The sequence below is a fragment of the Leucopleurus acutus genome, assembly GCF_964270905.1.
Source record: "Leucopleurus acutus genome assembly, chromosome: 12".
Taxonomy (NCBI): Eukaryota; Metazoa; Chordata; class Mammalia; order Artiodactyla; family Delphinidae; genus Leucopleurus; species Leucopleurus acutus.
Genome location: NC_139154.1, coordinates 53,871,156 through 53,886,286, shown reverse-complemented (window position 1 = coordinate 53,886,286; position 15,131 = coordinate 53,871,156).

Here is a 15,131-nt window from a genome sequence, read left to right as displayed (position 1 = left end):
TCTCATGCTCACTAAAGTATGAGAAGCACCAGCCTATAGAATTATTTTGTTTGTTTGTTTATTAGTATCCCACCCTCTAAAAAGAATTTGAGAGCACAGCTGGGTGACAAGGGTTAATAATACCATACTGCATATTTGAAAGTTACTAAGAGAGGAAATCTTAAAAGTCCTCATCACAAGAAAGAAAATTTTTTGTAACTATGAATGGTGGGGATGTTAACTAGACTTACGGTGGTGATCATTTCGCAATATACACAAATATCAAACCATTAGGTAGGTTAGGTAGGTTATATGTCAATTATACCTCAATTAAAATAAGCAAAAAATGAATGAAAATGAAAGGGTTTGAGACAAGTGATTTTATTTTGTGGAAAAATAAGGATAACTTTAAACACTTAATGCCAGTAGCTCCTGTTTAGAAGGTTAGAAGAGTTCTTACACATAAAGGGTAAGAAGACATACTAATTTCCCAGTTACTTAGGAGGAAGCTATCTAAAGCAAGGCAAAAGCAGTGGAAAGAGCAAGCTGATGGTATTTAAGGGAGAGACAAAAGCACTCTCTCATTTGGGGTTAATCGTAATTAAAAAGGATGAATTCAAGGCAGAATTTACTAATGTGGATGTTTGAAAATCGTTGCTACCTGAAATAAAGCAAAACAAAGAAAATATGAAGAAATTAAAAGAAAAGTCTCTAAATGCAGACAAAATATTCCACTCCCTATTTTTGTTTAGTAATTTGATGACGGTTTTCTGAGCCAGCCGTTTTTTGTCCATTCGTAGCCTTAATGCAAAGCCCTCCCTTTGAGAAACAATAGGTTGAACAATGAGCGCAGCCCCAGCTGGTGAGGGAAAAGCAACAGTATCTGCATCCCAGGCACAGATGGGGAGGAAAAGATTTCTTTTAAAAAAAAGAGAGAGAGAGAGAGAGAGAAAGGAATGAATGACCTCGTTGTAACAGCAGAAAGGAAGAAGGAAGTCCACGGTGGTCAGAATATAACAGCTGCAGTGTACTGAAGTGGCTAAAAGGTACATGAGTTGACTTTGGCAGAAAAATGACTGGCAACGGGGTAATAAGTTTCTGGGAGCAAACCACCCTCCCGTGTGCGAAGAATGAACTCTTCTAAGAAACTCCGAGTACAATTACCAGGCTTTCATTGTTCTCTGGAAACTTTCCTTCTCTTTTTGTGGGGAAATATTTTACTTCTCAAAAAGAACAACTTCACAGAGCTCCCCATATAGCCCATCTCTAGGAACGAAGCATTAAAACATTTATGGAAACAGAAAGGCTCTGTACTCTTCATCTAAAATTAACGATAGACTCTCTTAAAAGGCATTAGGGGAAAAAGCCAAAGGCCTCGCAAGGAAAGGTAATGTGCAAATTTCTTCAACTGCTTTGGTTTTGCAAGTGGAGGAAAATACATTTTTTTATTGCAGTCATCTACAAAGAATTTCAATGTATACAATATAAAGGAAACCCAAGCAAAAGTCCTCAAGGAAAATGTGAAAGGAGTCTGCATATTATTTCTCAAATGACCTGAATGCACTGCATGTATCTGAGCCTGTATGCCTTGCAGGTATTTTTTTAAAAAGCCTGTCTTCGTTCACAAAGTGCAGGAGTTCTAGGTATTATCAAATTGTGGGGAACTGTGTTCCTTTGACTTGAATTGTTGTATCATACTAATAAAAATAAATCAGAGCTGCTGGAATGAATAATCAAAAGGACATCAGTAAAGGATGGGTTTCTAAATTTTAGCAGGAACATTGAAAAGCTGGTTGAAAGTCAGGAATGAGCTCTATGTTATAAAAATAAAATATAAAAGTTAACTCTTTGAAGGAATTAGAAGACTTAGTGGGATAAAGGTGAAACTTTTCCATTAATTTCCATAAATTTTGTTCATCAGTAGTTTATTTTTTACTTAGCCTAATAATGTTAAAGTTACCTTGCAAAATTACAGTAATCCTGGCACAAATGAAACAGTTCACAGTATCGCCCAGCCTTGGTTAAAATTCAGTGGAGAAATCTAAATTAAACTGCCCTCACTGGATTTAGCTTTGGACTGGATTGGTATTCTGTCAGTTTGCCATGCACCTAAAATAAAACAGCACTAGTTTCCATGTAATGATGATTTAAAAAAAATGATCTTGAAACTCTCCAGTTATGAATGTCCAGAGCTTATCAGTTTTGTCAAGACTAAAATCTGATGTCATAATAACTAAAGGAAATTCTAACTGGTGTTGTAGTAAAAGTTTTTCTATTAATTTTAAAACATGGACACTTTCATTTTATTGTTTCTGTCAGTTGTGTGTTCTTTTGGGGAAAAACCTTTGGACTCAACCATACGGTGGTTTGTGAAGCTAATCACTGGTGGAGGCAAGAAGAAGCAAAACCATCACTGGGAGGAAAATATGCAGAAAAGAAAACAGATCATTGTAGGCACAGTGCATGGCACACTTCTGAAGACAGAGGGAGATTGCCATGGGCTCCAAGAGCATTGGTGCCCAAATATAACATTTTGGTGCAACATTTGGAAAGAAGGGAAGGAAGTAGGGGAGAGAACATGGCAGTGAAATTGATTTACCTTTTCTAAGGTAAAATTTATTGCTTTGGCAGACACTCTAGTCTAGTGAAGGCCAAGAGGTAGGTTGGTTGCTGATTTAATAGTTCATACAGGTTCCTTGCTTACACAATAGATTAGTTTGAATTCATAATAGAGTCAATATACTCCATAATCCCCTGAAACATATGACTATACAATTAATGAAAAAACTATAAACTGAGTTTATATTGATGTTGTCAAGGTGAACACAATCACAAGCTCTAGAATCCTAATATAAATTACGGGGTGCAGGGCTTCCCGGGTGGCGCAGTGGTTGAGAGTCTGCCTGCCGATGCAGGGGACACGGGTTTGTGCCCCGGTCCAGGAAGATCCCACATGCCGCAGAGCGGCTGGGCCTGTGAGCCATGGCCGCTGAGCCTGCGCGTCTGGAGCCTGTGCTCTGCAACAGGAGAGGCCACAACAGTGAGAGGCCCGTGTACTGAAAAAAAAAAAAAAAAAAAAAAAAATTACGGGGTGCAAATTCACACCAGTTAGATGCAGCAAGTTAAAATAACTGAGTCTGATTTAAAGACCTAAATGTAAGGCCAGGCACTATAAAACTCTTCAAGGGAAACATATACAGAACACTGTATGACATAAATCACAGCAAGATCCTTTTTGACCCACCTCCTAGAGAAATGGAAATAAAAACAAAAATAAACAAATGGGACATAATGAAACTTAAAAGATTTTGCACAGCAAAGGAAACCATAAACAAGATGAAAAGACAGTGGGAGAAAATATTTTCAAACACATCAGTGGACAAAGGATTAATCTCCAAAATTTACAAGCAGCTCATGCAGCACAATATCAAAAAAACAAACAACCCAATCCAAAAATAGGCAGAAGACCTAAATAGACATTTCTCCAAAGAAGATATACAGATTGCCAACGAACACACATGAAAGGATGCTCAACATCACTAATCATTAGACAAATGCAAATCAAAACTACAATGAGGTATCACCTCACACCAGTCAGAATGGCCATCATCAAAAAATCTGCAAACAATAAATTCTGGAGAGGGTGTGGAGAAAAGGGAACCCTCTTGCACTGTTGGTGGGAATGTAAATTGATACAGCCACTATGGAGAACAGTATGGAGGTTCCTTAAAAAACTACAAATAGAACTACCATACGACCCAGCAATCCCACTACTGGGCATATACCCTGAGAAAACCATAATTCAAAGAGAGTCATGTACCACAATGTTAATTGCAGCTCTATTTACAATGGCTGGGACATGGAAGCAACCTAAGTGTCCATCAACAGATGAATGGCTAAAGAAGATGTGTCACATATATACAATGGAATATTACTCAGCCCTAAAAAGGAACAAAACTGAGTTATTTGTAGTGAGGTGGATGAACCTAGAGTCTGTAACACAGAGTGAAGTAAGTCAGAAAGAGAAAAATAAATACCATATGATAACACATATACATGGAATCTAAAAAAAAAAACAAAAACGGTTCTGAAGAACCTAGGGGCAGGACAGGAATAAAGAAGCAGACATAGGGAATGGACTTGAGGGCACAAGGAGGTGGAAGGGTAAGGTGGGACAAAGTGAGAGAGTGGCATGGACTTATATATACTACCAAATGTAAAATAGATAGCTAGTGGGAGGCAGTCGCATAGCACAGGAAGATCAGCTCAATGCTTTGTGACCACCTAGAGAGGTGGGAGGGAGACGCAAGAGGGAGGAGATATGGGCATATATGTATATATATAGCTGATTCACTTTGTTATAAAGCAGAAACTAACACACTGTTGTAAAGCAATTATACTCCAATAAAGATGTTAAAAAAATAAAAAAGATAAAATAAAATAACTGAGTCTTCTGGTTGTAGCCAATGTGACCCAAAGACTGTCCCTTGCTGGCTTTGAAGAAGCAAGCTGTCATGTTGTGAGATGCTTCTGGAGAGCACCACGTGGCAAGGTACTGACGCAGCCTCCCTCCAACAGTCAGCAAGAAACTGAGGCCTTCAATCCAGCAGCATGCAAGGACTGGACGCTGCCAACAACCTCATGAGCTGGAAACAGCTCCTTCCCAAGTCAAGCCTCAGATGAGACCAAAGCCCCAGCTGATAACTTGATTGCATCCTTGTAAGACTCTGAATCAGTGGACCCAGCTATTTCATGTCTGGCCAGGCAGGCTAAGAGAGTCTCCTATCAAGTTGGTTTATAGTCATGTGTAAGGTCATCATATACACATAACCATGTATATTCCATCACCTTTGCTGCATTCTATTAGTGAGCAGGAAGTCATAGGTCCTGCCTATACTTGGGGGGAAGGGGATAAAAGTGTGTGAATCCCAAGAGGCAGGGGATCATGATGGCCACCCTAGAGTTTGTCTACCACAGTGGGTAACCAACCTAGAAAGAAGAAACAAGTAGACATAATACCAAGTGGATTTCTAAAGGATAGTGAGGACAGTGTTATCCACAGGCAGAACAGACAAAACAACTTAATTTTTCCTCCTTCAAAGCAGTGGGAAGTGCACTGCCTCAACAGAGACGCAGGTCATCTCTCCACCATTATACACTCTTGAGCAACTCAGTAACCTAAATGTTCTTCTGCTCCAACTCTGAGGTCCTTTCAGTTCTAAGCTTCTGTGACTTTGGACCTGCCCCTTCAAGCCTCTCAAGACATTTTGGAATGTCACAAATCCTGGCTGTATTCATTGAAACCTTAAAATGGGGGTGGGGGCGGGGAAGAGCATATATAAAAGCTTAATCCCTTAGAAAACTTAAAAGACAAATCAGTTGGGGTGTTACTATCTGATCCAATGTTTGATTTTCCACTTGAATGTTTATATTTCTAAAGTATGACATCATTCTAAAAATACATGAACATAAAACTATTAGACAATTCACTTTGTACAGACAAATTTTGGGCTAAAACTATGTTCTCCGTGGGGAACAAATTACATTTCACGTTACATCCAAGTAATATTGAGTGTATCAAAAATTACTTTGGCAGTATAAATTCACAGATTCTCAGGGTTAGATAGAGCCTTCACAGACATTTATCTAAACATCCATCTAATGGGCAAAAATCCTCCAGAACATGAAGAACAAATTGTCTTATTAATTTCTAAGTAAAAGAATGTCATTGCACATCCTTGTGATATCATAAATGTAAATGACTATTAAAATTATGAATTTAATCTGAATGAGGCAACTCCAAATTCCTTTGCTCACTAGATAAATGACACTTTTTTTCTTCAGACAAAAAGTTAAATTCTAAAATATATGGTATTTAAAAGTATATTCACAGTTATTCTTGTATGGACAGACTACACAATGAAATGAATGCTATAAATGTTCTCCAATACTTCCTTGAGAACACATTGAAAGTTGCAAGTCAGGTTGAAACTAGGAATGCTTCATTTCCATCTAGAGGCTGAAGAGGAATAAAAAGTTCAAAAAGGAAATGACATTTTTAGAGCTATATGAGATCAGAGTCTCTCAGAGTCTGGATTTCAAAACACTAAACACTAAAGCCACATTTTTGGAGATAGCATCACATTATAGCTCTTTATTATATGGCTTGCTCAAATACATATTAATGCACAATTAATTCTAAAATAAACCACATGCTACAGATTGTATTTTATTTGGACAAGTCCAGCAAAATGCTTTTTTTTTTTTACTGTATTTTTTCAACCACATGGGAGTCCTTACTAAGTACAAATCTCTGAGATTGAGCCCATAGAAGAAAAAATAAAATTAAATATTTGGTCCTTGCCTTAAAAACAGCATACCTTCTAAAACAGAATTTCTTAAACTGTGGTTCAATGACAGCCTGTTTCAACATAACATAGAGTTTATTTAACATGCAGATTTTTGGGCCTCAGACTCAGAGGATTTCTAATTCTGTAGGCATAGGGTAAGCCTTGGAATATGCATATATAATAAGCCTGTGATTGTTATTACACACTGAAGTTTGAGAACCCATGGTCCAGGGGTCAAAACATATATTTTTAACTAATACAAGAGAGTGATCCAAAGGATCAGGTTATGTAATTACTGCATGAATTCTGACTATAGCCGTAGCCAACATCAAGGTTCCATATTGGAATACATGTTATAGCATAAACTTCCCTTAAAACAAGTTCAACTTTGTAGCAAATTTAATTTGTGTCTCTCAGAAAAAATCAGGAAGGAGGGACCATTTATTTTTTTCTGAGTGCTAAAAAAATTTTTTTTCTGCATTTTTTTTATTGTGGTAAAAAACACCTAACACAAAATTTACAATCTTAACAAACTTTAAGTACAGTTAAGTAGTGTTAAGTATATTCACATTGTTGTGAAATAGATCTCCAGAACTTTTTTATCTTGCAAAACTGAAACTCTATACCCTTAAAACAACAACTCCCCCTTTCCACCCTCCTCCAAGCCCTTGGTAACCACCATGCTACTTTCTGTTTCTAAGATGAAGGAGCCATTTTTAAAACACTATCCAATGACAAAGTGTCAGGTCTGAGAAAAAGAGAGCAAGGAGAGTTGAGTCTAAACACCAAAATTGGGGGTTGGAGTTAAGAAATGAGATCATAAAGCAGAAGGAAGGAGCAAAGCAAAGACAGATGGATGTAGAAGCAGAGGCATTTTCCAGAACTGAGTTGATAGAATTTGGCCTTCTGGCTGTGGGTGTTGGAGGCCAGGGAGGTGTGCTCTCTGAAGCCAGATTAGAACTGTAAACCACTGTCATATCAGATAATCTTCCTACATCTTTGGTGAACAAACGCCTATGATGAAAGTAGATGAGAAGGAGGTCAGAGGATGAAGACTGGGGATTATAAAGGATATTTGCCACCTCCAAAATTTGCTGCAGACTTGGGAGATGGGCAGATCTGTGATAAAACCCACTGTGATAGTTTACTAGGACTGGAGTGGTTGAGGCAGGCTGTGGGGCATTGTGGGTCTCTGCTTTCTGGGCACAGATGTCATTAGAATTAAGTGTCAAAAGGCACCATTCGAAATACAGAGCCATCAGAAGTTCTGAAGGGCCATGGTTAATGCTTTGAGTAGGCCAGGATCATCCAACAGGGCTGGGGAGATGGCCTGAAGGAAGTCAAGAACTTATATGAAGGTTCCTCCAAGACATAACTAATCAGTCTGGAGAACTAGACACCTCTCCTGCTGTGTATGCTGGGGTGGCTCTGAAGCTCATCCAAGCCATGCTCTAGGAAAGAAAGCACGGAAAAAGTAGAAAGAGCCTACACTTTGAAGCCAGACACACCCAACTTCAAATTCTACTGCCGCTTACCATCCGGATGACCTTTAAACCAGTGGTTCCCACCCTTTCTGGCACCAGGGACCGGTTTTGTGGAAGACAATTTTTCCACAGTGGGGCGGGGCGGGGGAAGGGAGGGGATGGTTCAGGCAGTGATGCGAGCGATGGGGAGCGATGGAGAGCAGCAGATGAAGCTTCACTTGCCCGCCTGCCACTCACCTCCTGATGTGCGGCCCGGTCCCTAAGAGACCGCGGATGGGGGCTTGAGGACCCCTGCTTTAAACCATCTAAATATCAATTTCCCTATCTACACCTCAAATTCTAACAATAACTACCTACTGGGGAAGGACATGGGTCAAGTGCTGTGTAACAGGAAGATGCTCTCCTGGTGCAGAGGCACAATTTTTCTTCTCAATGATGAAAGCATCTTGCTAAGAATTAGATGTGGTAAGGATCCTAAGGTTGAGAAGGAACAAGGAAGTCTGGGAGGTATATGGAAGTCTGAGAGTTCTTTGGCTAATAGGTTATTCGGATCCCTAAGTTATGGCGTGGTTTTCATAGCAGAATTGGTGGTCCAACTCATAGCACCAAAGGGTGTCTTAAGAGGGCCATTAGCTCCCATGACATCCATTAGCCTCCACACCCAAAGTCATCCCAAATAAGCATACAAAGTAAGTAAAAATAGGATGTTTGTTATGCAAAAGCAGCTTAATGGCAGACTCCTTAGCTCCCCCTCCCAGCTGAATTGCTACCCCCAAGTCATGCATGGAAATTTTGATGCTGTTGGGAGCCTCTGATTCTACTATGGCTTGAACTTGGAGGTGGGCACTGATTGTTCTGATCTCTGTGTGTGGGGCCTGGCCAGCTTCATTTTCCCAGTAGCAGATGTGTGCTGCTCAGACCAGTTTCCATATATGTGACGTGCCCCAGCACAATACATGGATGGCTATGTGCCCACCTGGAGGTGGCAGCAGAGAGTGGTGACCATAACCAGCTATTGTGGCTTGCAGTTCACCCCTGGAGTTGTGTAGGCTGAGGACGGAAACTAACTCTTCAGGTAGCAATCTCCATTTGTCTAGATTTGGGGTTGATGAATTCCAAAGGCAGCTTGCAAAATGATTCTTAATGTGTGTTGCCTATGGTCATAGAGTAAGACACACCTGGAAAAGAGGGATTTTTTTTGCCCTGTGGCTCTTTCTGGCCCACCATGTTTACTGCAAGGACCAGAATTGCTTTGAGACTGAAGTTATGAGAGCACTTACTCAATGTGTCCTCAGAATTACTACCTGAACATTGCAGAGTACTAATCCCAGTGGCCTTTGAAGCTCTAGACTGGTTCATCTCATGGCATCTCAACATCTCCACTTGGATGTTCCTGGGCATCTCAAACTCATCATGTTCAAGATTGGATTCCATTTCTTTTTCATTCAATTTTCCTCATGAGAAGTAGGTGAGAAGCAATAGCTTTCTTCAATGCAGCCACTGAAACCAGAAATTTGGTGTCATCCTAGAATCTTCCCTTTTTCCTCTCTTTTACTGACTTCAAACTGCTTGGATAATCTATGTGACATATCAGTGAATAAAATGAAATTTTGTTGCCTAATTGGGAAAAAAAATCAGTAAAAGGTAAATCTGGGAAAGACTTTTATTCAAATGTCTCTCTTACAAGGGAATCATGAGCAAATGGGGGGTGGGGCTGGTGATTAGAAACATGGGGAGAGAATTCTGAAGATCTCTAGCTCTGATCTGCAGGAGGAGTTTGAGAACACAAATTCAAAGAGTTGTTTGACTCCTGTTGCCTGATTCTGAAATGCAGAAGTGCCCTGGCAGGCAACCCTGTGGAGAGTACAGACTACACCATCCTGCCATTGTCCACCACACAAGGGGCTGAGCAACTGGAGCAGAAGGAAGTTGTGTTTTTTTGTATTGTTTTATTTTTGTCTTAAAGAGATATCCTTCTTAATATGTATATTAAAGTTGTGAATAAAGACGTAGAGGGTATGCAAACTTGAAAGAGATAGCAACCATACTGAATGACAGAATCAGAATCTCAAAAGATCTTGACAGGCTAAAGTACAGGGACAGATGACAGAAAGTGAAATTAATAGGAGCAAAGGTAAAATTCTGCATTGAGGTTAAAAAAAACAGTTGCACAAATTCAGAAGGGGGAGACACGGCTTAACAGGATCCCATACTTTTCAAACTTGTCATTGATGTTACATTAGTCAGCGTATGCTGATTGCTATAATTTCCAAGCCTCAGTGGTTTTAAGATATCCAAGGGAGGAAAAAGTGCCAAAGAGATGACAGTCCTGGCTCAGTCAATTGACTGCTTCTAGCAAGTCTTCAGACATTCCATTAACGTGTGCCCAGTAAGGAGATTTTCAGATAATATCTCATTTTAACTAGGTTAACACTCATTTTGGAAAAATGGTTTAAAAAGCTTTCTACAAAAAAGTAACTGGTGAAAGAAAGATGACAGCAAAATGAACTTAAAGAAAATGGCATAGCAAACCTTTCTACTCTGAGTACAAGTCAGCTGCATTATGGTAAAAAAAAAAAAAAAAGAATGATAATGCGATTAGAACAGCAAGAAGGAGTCCCTCCAAATCTAAAATTATCAAGAAGACCATTTAAAATATGGATTTACATCGACTTACACTAATGGACATATACATTCATGATAAAATTCTCCCTAGTTGGCTAGCATATTATGTCTTGAGATCTTATCTATTAATAATATGAATTCCAGTGATTAACCAGACATTTAAAAGCTAAGCATTCAGAACAGGAAGACAAACTTCAGCAGTTTTTTGGAGATTTTTAAAGTTATGTGGAACAAACCCAGTTCTTGACAAATCTCATGAAACCTACTGATAATTGCTTAGAAGCCTCTTTTGAGGTTTTTCAGTTTACAAGTAAGGAACAAAAGCCACGAACCATCAGTGTCTCTGGTTCTTCCTGCCACAGTAAAAGATGGTTGAAGTAATTATAAAACAAAGGACCAACAAACTCAAAAGCATTGCTTTGTCAGCACATTTTTGGTGAAGTCACATAGAAAACATTGCTGAAGATATGAAGAAACAAATATTAGAACAGATTGGCCATGTACTGGGGTGAAAGTACAAATGTTTGTAACATGTCTACATCTATGGTACTTGTTAGATTCTATTTCAACAGTTACATTCCCAAAGAACTGCTTTTTTTGTGAGGCATTTAAAAAATCTTACTGAAAAATCCTACCAAAGAATATCCCAGTGATAAATGATTTCATAAATAAAAACAATATTTCTATGGGAAACCTATTGAAGTGTAACCACTGAATTCGAAGAATAAAAGGTATTCCTGCAGAGGAATACAAGGATTTTGGAAACCCTGACAGGGATGTTCATCTCTGTGGTGTTCATCCAATGTTTCATTCTTTGGGGGAGCTAATTCAGTGAAGAAATTGAGGCTAGAAGTGCCAGTGATACTACTTGATGCCACCGATGTGATTCGTTTTAATGAAAACCTTTAAACAGTAGAACTTTACAAGATTGTAAGGAGATGGAGAGTCTGCTGAGTTTGAAAATCCATTTTTTTCTTCTACCTAATACCACTTCCTTCTCTTCCATTCTACAAGCATGGTTCCCAAAAACACTCCCTAATGCAATTCCTGTGATGAGTCTGCTTCCCAGGAAACTCAACTTGCAACAGTGGTAGGAGTGGTCCAAGAAAACAGATGCTCATGTGGGATTCTGAAGCTGCCACCTGACTAGCCAGCTAGCAGTGAGGACCCTGATCATCAGAAGGAGGAGGGCTGCTCGATATAATGGGACAGAGAAGAATGTGATGGTATCCTCCTGATCCACTGGAGTGCCTCTTGACAATTCCTTGCTCATCTTGATGATACATGGATAAATACAGCAGTAATACTTAAGAAAGCCATGGAGATCAGGAGCTCAGAGGCCTCAGAAATGAAGATCTGGGTCTTGCCAACAGGTAAAACATCTACTCGGCAAAGACAGTGGCTGAGAATGAGACAATCTGGAATGGGTAGTAGATGATGAGTATCAGTTGTGGTCCCAAGTGTTTGGGCTCCAACTGCTTACAGCCAGTTAATTTATCTATTAACCTTCTTATCCATATCCCCCAGGAAAAGAGATCCAACAGAATCTTGGAGGAACTCTTCCCAGAATTTATATGAAGTGGATCTGAGTAGTGCAAATGGTGGACCATAGTGGAAGCTGTGATGTGCCACTCTGTCTCCTCGAAGACTGAAGGACTTATTCCTCCAGCTATTCAGGGCACCATTGGCTGACAGTCCTCAGAAATTACTATAGGCTGGAGAGTTCTGCCTTGCACAAAGTTCCCATGCTTCCTTCCCCAGGGCAGCTCAGATCTAATAACTGGTCAATGTATAATATAAAGGCCCAAATCCCTCACCTTATTTCAGGACATTAAAGGACATCAGAGCTTCAGGGTCCCCAGAGGGTTAGCCTAGCCTTTGCTGAGACCACATCACAGTGCAGTTTCTTCTATTGCTTCCTTCTCTCCCTGATCCTGAGGGTGCTCCCTAGAAAAATTTCTGCACACTGACCTCTATCCCAGACTTTGCTTCCTGGGAACCCCACCCTACTACAAAAACACTGGGACACCTGATGAAATTTGAATATGGACTCTTTTTTAAACAATGGGGTTGTACCAATGTTAAATTTCCTGATTTTTGATCATATATTGTGTTTATATAAGAGAATGTTTTTGTTCTTAGGAAACACACTGACAAAAACAGGAATAAAGGCACACAATATCTGCAACTTAATTTCAAATGATTTAGAAAAAAATTGTACATGGAGAGGTGGAAGATCAGACAAAAAGAAGAAAATAGGGCAAAATGGAAACAATTGGCGAACGTGGGTAAAAACTGTGGAGGTTATTTATACACTTCTTGTAACTTTTAAGTTTGAATTTACATCAATATTAAAAATTACCAAAGTAAAATGACTAGACCTTATACCATTCTCAGAGATTCTGATTCCCTTGGGTGTTATTATATTTCCAGCACTCAGCTCCAGTCTGTAGGTATTCGATAAATATTTATTGAGTAAATGAATGAGTTAATGAGTAACCTTGAAAGTTAAGATAATGAGTTCAATTTTGGATATGGAGACCTTTGAGTGCCTGTGAGTCCTCTTTTGAAAGTCCACTCTAGGGACTGAATAACCTTTTGCTCAATTCTGAAGGTAACAAGTGAAGATATAACTCCTGTGTCCTTTTTTGAGACCATTATTCTCCCTAGCATTTAGAAGTTTGAAGTTCCTATGAGACCTTGTGTAAACAATATCTCATCACTTTGGACCTAATTTGATTTTTAAATGACATAATGACTGAGTATTGACCTTAAATGATGGAGAAATTGCCTGACTTTTGTGGGCATCCAAATTTCTGTATCCTGTTTTAACCACAGTACACATAATTATCCTTCCTTATTTTATTTTTGAACTTTAGCCTAGCAAGTCATAAGCATATCACATTAAGGTGTTCTGGTAGAAGTTAACTCTAAAAGCATGGCATTTGTAAGTGGACAAGATGGACTAGCTAATGAGTAGAAGGGAAAAAAAAAAGAGGGGGGGAACTCCAAGGATTGTTACTGCCATCCAGTGGTGGTGCTCTCAGATAAAGATGGTTCAAAGCCCATCATTAATCTCTGTTTTCCACTGCAAAGTCCCAAATGCCATTCATTCAAGCTTAGGGACTAAACTGCAATGCTAACTTGCCATGAAATTTGTATTACGGTTTACTGATTTTAAAGTAATGACTTCAATTTGTCCTCTTGTGGTCCTGAAGAAGATCATATGCTTCCAGAGCAACCACTTTACTCTGAGAGTGTATTCAATGTGGGGAGAATCTGGCCCATTAGAGCCCTTGTCTTGATGACACCCCAAACCCCTGCCCTGTTCTCCCTAGCTCTGCCCATTTACACACCCTTATAGAGAGAGAACATCACTGATTCACCTTTCAGTCCCTACTGGACATTTCCAAGTCATTTTTTATCTGTGAGCTCCTACATTTTAACTGTGAGCTCCTATATTGACTATTTCAGGCCCAGGGAAATAAAAAAGGGAATTGGCCAAAGTCCAACTCATTGATTTTAACCCAGCAAGAGCCTTTGCCTACTGGAGAAAAAAAAAAAAATTATCACCAAATTTAGAATAAAAGAAAAAAATTGGCCCAAGCATATCATGTAAGTTTTATATAAAGCACACTTTTTGGCCTTGACAAACACCATCCAGTTTACACAAAGCTCATAAAAGCGTTAATGTTTCCTACTTTTAAAATTCACATATAGTGTTCTCTGTGCACTAACGATGTGTCCTGTTAACCAAAGTTTGACTTTTCTGTGCTGTAAATCCAAGCCCACACACCAGCTTGTACAATGCCATAATCTCTGGCAGTGATGTCATTCCTTGACACTAAAAACAAACACCACCCAGATCTGTTTCCTTTCTCCTGCAGGTTTGTAGTCCATTGTAGAGATGCCAATGGGTAGGGGCTCAGGAGACCACAGGGCTTTGCTTGTATCTAGTGGCTTGAGCAGCTGGCTTCCAGGGACTGGCCCCGACCAAAAACCAAAACCAAAACAACAAGAACAACAAAAACCCCAAACCACCTCCAGAGAATGCTGTGCAAGCTCTGCTTATATAATTCATAAGGATGTAAAGACCAAAGCAAGCAGTTGGCATCCAATAAAAGGTCAATATATATTGTATTTACTGGCAGATAACTTATGCCAGTTTTACAAGGAAATTTGGTAGATGGGAATGTGGAGGAAAAAATTGAAATAATTTTCATCTTACTTGTTTTAAAGAGAGTTTTAAAGGGGTTCTGTAGATATAGTATTCAATATACAGACGTCCAGATGAAAATCACTGGTTTTGATTATGCAAGAATATTCTACTAATCCTGGAAAAAAAATAAATTCACATGGTTAAAAAGAAATATATCAGTGACATTTGGTACTGAGTAGGCTATAAAACAAAACAAATTTACTGGTAAGTGAAATCCCATATCCCACATGGAATTCTGTATAAATAGATATCAATACACTCTTCCAACAAATAATGGAAACCAAAAGTTAATAACAACATGAGATAAATTTGAATAAACTTTTACAAAAGCTAAGACAAATCAACTAGCAAAACAGAATACATAAGAACAGTTTCTTCTACAGTTGCAAAAGGAGTCAGTAAAAACTTGGTACAAAACACACAGCAAGAAAATAAATGTGAAAGAATGCCCATTTCACACTCATACATATAGTA